The sequence below is a fragment of the Hesperophylax consimilis genome, chromosome 4, assembly GCF_061612785.1.
Source record: "Hesperophylax consimilis isolate HC1 chromosome 4, BYU_Hcon_1.0, whole genome shotgun sequence".
NCBI classification, from domain to species: Eukaryota; Metazoa; Arthropoda; class Insecta; order Trichoptera; family Limnephilidae; genus Hesperophylax; species Hesperophylax consimilis.
Genome location: NC_142839.1, coordinates 9,096,136 through 9,102,171, shown reverse-complemented (window position 1 = coordinate 9,102,171; position 6,036 = coordinate 9,096,136). Strand labels below are relative to the sequence as shown.

At 32.6% G+C, this 6,036-nt stretch overlaps 1 non-coding gene across 1 annotated transcript; it reads right to left on the bottom strand.

Moving 5' to 3' along the window:
* Positions 1–3,676: 3,676 nt before the first annotated feature.
* TRNAI-AAU (transfer RNA isoleucine (anticodon AAU)) lies at positions 3,677–3,750 on the bottom strand. Its single transcript has one exon. It is a non-coding gene; the product is annotated as a tRNA-Ile (tRNA).
* Positions 3,751–6,036: the final 2,286 nt, after the last annotated feature.

Below are 6,036 nucleotides of genomic sequence, written 5' to 3'. Positions count from 1 at the left end.
ACGGGTCTATTATGTTCGAGGTTATCTGAGAAAAAATAAGGAATCAAATTCTCGCAAATAATAAATTTTCTGAAATTAATGGTCGAGGATCCTTTAAAAAACACGTATTTATGCTGAAATAAATATGTGAGTCTTATGAGTTTCACATTGGTTTTGGCTTTGACTGGTATCTTTTTTGTTATTTGTTTTTGGGGTGTTATGCCGTGTTTCGCTAACTCCTTCTTTCGCCAACGTTTCGGACAGCATTGCAGTGTCCATCATCAGGCAGATCGTGACAGACAAATTTTATTATTACTTTCATTAAATTAAACATATTTTCAATCGCAGTAATTTTTTTTGGTTTTTTATTAAAATATATTATGTACGCAAGAGATTTCTGAGTGCTCGATTTTTTCCTTGTTGGTATTATAACTTTCGCATTTCTCGTCCCGTCTCTATGCATCTCTGTTTGTAATTTATTTATCTTTTGAGCTCATCTCTATGTTGATTTTTGGTATAAATATTATACAGTTCACTTCACCGTCATGAAATTTAGTTCCTTCAATGTCTCTTATTTGTGTGTATAGGTTGCACTTGAGTATAATTTATGCTAAAATTATCTCTAGAAAATAGAATAGAAACCACTAAAAACATATCCCAAAAATGCATAAATAAGTAGGTAATATTGTAGGCTTTACATAACATAGCAACCTCTTCTGACGTCACGATCTCGCCCATCCAACCGTAATAACGTCTCGGTGACATCACGAGGTCGGGCCATCGACTAAGGATTTTTTTTGGATAATAATATTATTCAATTCAGCAGGATGTTGATGCTGACTATTGGAAACTTTCCTAATGGCTCCAGGAGACTTCTTCACTATTCGTCATCGATCATCACATTGCCATATTGTGGCCGAAAAAAGCCAAAACCCAGTGGAATGAGCCTGCGGAACTATCGGGTGATTTTATTTTGGGAATGTTGTAAGGAGAAAGGCCTACTGGAAGTGTCAGAGAATTCAGATCTTGTCACTAAATCATACTAAATTTCAAGCTGATTTTTGATTCTGAATTGTCACGTCACCTTAGAACGGAGTTTAAAACTAACTATTTTGTTTATGTGTTTACCACAAAAGATTCCCAACTGCTCCCAACCGTCTGAAGACAGTGAGACTATGGCATCCCAATTGGGGTATGTTGTGAAGCTAAAGGTAGTCGGAGGGGAGAAGATGGGGAACTGAAGGTTGGGAAGTACCTCGCTATTCAGATCTGGTCTGCAGACCTGGGTAAAGCCATTTAAAGCAACGTTTCGATTGTGAATGTATCAATCATTCTGGAACAGGCCGCAAATTATTTTGAATTAATAAATTGTGAAATAACTCACATTCAACAAATAGAATGATTTGAACCCGCTACCTCCGGATTCGTAGCCAAGTATCGTAACCACTCAACCACGGAGGCCATCATAAAATTATTATTAGCATATTAGCGTCACATTCTAAGATTATTTTCTTTGTTTTTAGTTTCACAATGAGAATAGTAATTGTAAGTATACACATAATAGATGCTGATATTGAACGCGATGATATTTATACATAAAATAATAAAGAACCTACTAGCAAAATACTTATCAAAGAAAATTATATTCAACAAAGATCAAGAAAGGGACGCTTAGATGGTTTGGGCATGTAGAGCGAATGAGCGAAGAAAGGAGTGTAAGGAGAATATACGATGCAAATGTGAATGGTAGTAGAAGTCGGGGACGCCCGAGGAAGACATGGCACGACCAAGTGAATCAGATACTTGAGTCGGGCCATGTCAAGAGTCAGAACAATAGAAGAGTATGTATGAGACGATGTATGAATGTGAATGAGGCACGAAGTGTGTGCGAAGACCGAGTTATTTGGCGGTCCGTCCTCTCTGCCTACCCCTGCGGGGAAACGGCGTGATGGTTAGTTAGTTAGTTAGTTAGGATATTCATAGACATGACCCAAGAAAGTCGAATGCAATTAGGCTACCAAAAAGGAGAAAGGCAATACACATAATTGTTTACTTTTAAAAACGAATTCTATACATATTATAATGCGCTGCCGAAAACAATTTAAGTCTCTACCAATTGATAAATTCAAGCTGGATTGTAGGAGCCATGTTAATCAAAACGAAATGTAGTAAATAATAAAAGAAATAATAATTGGGTGTGTAATTAATAATTAATTTGGCATTTGTAAAACTTGGATGGCCAAAAATATAATTATTAAGGCGATGCACTACGTCGTGTAATATTTTAAATTGAGCCACTATCAATAAACAACCCTTACGTAGATGGCGATAAGATTTAAATTCCCGCTTAACACCATCCGCCTGTTTTGATTTATGCAGGAAAAAAACATGGCCAAAAAGTGCCTTTTATTTCATTTTGTGGATGTTCAGGCATATATATTTAATTTTTTTTCGATCATTTTATAGATAACTTAATTTGCCACATTATACAATAAAATCATAACCGAAAATGGGTTCGTAAGTAGGAGATTTTGAACTTTAAAGCAGTTTTCATAGGCCTATACATTATTTTTTTCTGGGCTTATAAAAAGACTTATATAAAAAATACTCGATTATTTCAAGGGTCAAGATGTATTCTACTCGCAGTATTTATTTAAAACATCTGAAACATTTCTAGGCGACCAAATTTTCAAACCAAAAACACATGATTTTGCATTACTATATGGCATCGCAAATACATATATTTAAGTTTTTCTTTGCTTGCGGGCTTCGGCGTAGGAAGTAATTACTAATTTCTAGGAGGAGGATACGGGGAAAAGGAATGTGGGGGGTATCTGGCTATTCATATCTGATACAGCGATTCTGAAAGCATCCGAATAATGTATAATTTTTAATTAATCATGTAAATATTATATTAGATTGTTTTTAGTAAATGTCAAATTATTCATTAAATCATTTTTCAGTAAATGTCAAATTATTTATTCTTTTCACGTTTAATTTTATGCATTTAAAAAATATTATAATTTTTTTTGGGTTACGATTGGTTAAGATTTTTTTCAGATGATTTTTCAGAACAAATGTTAATTTTTTTTTCTTAAAAAATGTTTATAAGACAACGTTTTTTATGCGTAGCACAAAGGATAACAATCGTATTTAATCATTCTTAATGATAACTGAGCATTTTTTAGTGAACGTCAAATTATTTATTCTAAAATATTATAATTTATAATAAAAAAATGTTTATTTATCAAAATGATATTATGTCTTGTAAGTGGGTTCACCACAGTTTGATAATGCTTTCGGAGGGCGAAACAGTTGTCACGCTCATTTCACATTATAACTTGTTTACAACGAAACTGTTTTTTTAATTCAATAATAATAATTGATCAAACTATGTTACGGGTTACTCACTTATTAAAAAAATAACTTTAACTCTTGTGAAAAATTTGAAATCGTAAAATAAGCTCATGTAACATTCGCCGAATGGGTCGCTATTTTCGTTGCCTGTAATCTTCCGCTATTACCGCCTGTTACGAAGTTGGCTACCACACGATACAATGTTTACCTACTAACGGATGAATGTGCGAACGAAGTCCACTCGTATCACGCGCAAACAGAGTGACCGAAGAATTTTATCGTATAATATTGCATCACGCAACAAAATAATAATTTAAAACCAGATTTAAAAAAAAAAATGTGGCCCATGAGGGGATCGAACCCGCGACCTTCGCGTTATTAGCACGACGCTCTAACCAACTGAGCTAATGGGCCAGATGCTTTGGGCGCCAATATTGTTGTTCTTGTCTTTTTAAGCTACAATAATATTAAGGATGTCCCTACGCGATTTTTTATAGTAATGTTCTTGGGTCACTTTTAAAAAACCTGAAAATGTGAAGATTTTTCAGAATGTTTTCATAAAATAATGATATATTTTTTTTCTTAAATAATATTTATAAGACAAAGTTTTTGATGCGTAGCACAAAGGATAAAAAATATTAAAGCAATACTTATTCGCCTGAAATACCGATAAAATGCGAGATATTTTCAATTTTATGAATGTGTTTTAAAATAATAATAGGTAAGTATTATGATTTTTCTGGACGATATAACGTCATATTTATAAATATTCTGAAAATTTCAGTTCAGTTCAGTAAGTTTAACAACCCGTCCTTAGGACGAGTTGTTTCGGAGAATCTGAACAATTCATCAAATTTCAACGTTCATTTTCAAGTTCTGTGAAAGTTTTTTTCAAGTTCTGTTTTTATTTCAGTTTTGTCAAGCAACTAGCCTACAATGATAAAAAATCTTTCACAGAACTTGAAAATAAACGTTGAAATTTGATGAATTGTTCAAATTCTCCGAAACAACCCGTCCTGATGAAATTATGAATAATCAAAACAATTTCTACCACACAATGAAATAGGTATCCTTTTCTTATATATACCGGAAATCAAATGATGAAAACTAAAGAGTTGTTACCTACGTAAGGCTGCATATAAACAGGAGGCACAAAAGCGGTTGCTTTGTTTCTTTCCCATGATTCGTGGTTCGGCTTGTGCATTTTTTCTCCTGTTTGTACGCAGCATAATATATCACGTGAACATGGATCGTACAATATATTCTTATAGCCATTGCATGTCAAGTCTATAGAACTCCTTGTAAGTCGTGCTCGTCCTCGTACTCAGTACTGGAGTAGGTATCTGGAATATCTGTAATCTATGTATGAATAACGAATTATGGCGGCGTTTCTTGCCTTTTGCGGTTGCTTCGTTCCTATCCCTTAACTCGTGACTCAATTTTCTCATGTTTATACGCAGCATTAGGTACCGGACTAAAATATATATACATATATTTTTTTTAACTTTATTTATTCACATTTCTTTACACATAGATATAATACGAGTACATAATAACAAATAGTATATAATAACATAATAACATAAAAATACGCTGCTTCAAATCCACAAAGATCTGTATAAGGAGTTACACCATGCCATAGTTCGTGTAAAGAGCAAATAGGCAATTACAATGGGTCGCTTATGCACTCCATTAATGCACACCAGTTTTACACAACACTATTACACGTACACTGGAGTGGTGTGGTTTAATCAACTAACGACAGAGATGAGATTAGAACCGGACTATAATAAATTTAAAAATAAAATAACCTTCACTACCTTAAATAATTTGGCTAATTAGAATGACGATGACATCTCACTATATTATGTTATATATTATTATATATAAAAAAGAAAAACAAAAATATCTTCACTTTATCTGTTTTTATGATTTTTTTTCTTCTATTTACATATGTATGTTAAGTTTTTTTTCCCTTTACACACGAGTGTTAGACTCTTGTAAAGGTAAACATGTTAATTTTTATTTGAAATACGTTCTTACTATGTAAATTTAAATAATTATACTGTATTTTATAAAATAAATAAAACATATAAAAAAAATAATATACATATAATAACAAATAGTATAAACAAGAAATGAAAACCCAATAAGGCACTGCCTGAGTGTTGGTAATATAAAAAAGATTACTATATTTCCAAGTCTGTCTCGAAAAATCCTAGTAGCATTCTCATTAAAAGTGATGTGTTATTTTAAAGCTTAAATAACCTCTCTAAATCTGGATTGTTTTAAAAAAAAGTTTTCTCTAAGTTGAGGGGAGTTGGCGATGGCAGAAGAGCAGTTGACAGGTATTTAATTAGGGGACATCACTCTTAATTATATGTTACTTTCTCAGAACTTTTGCCAATTATTATTATCATGTTGGTATGCATGAATGTTTATTTTTGGACTTCTGATGAAACATTACGAGTAAAAATAGACCTACCTACTAATAACCTATATTAATAGGTAACCTACGTGATCACTCTCTCGCCGAGTGTTCATTTTTCAGTTAGAATAATTAAAAAGCACACATGTTTATTCGATGATAATTAATGCTTTTATTGTCAATAGTTTTATTGTGACACACGAGGTATAGTTGTTTATTTAAAAACACCAACATAAACAAGCCCTTATCTTGCAATATATTAAAACACTCAC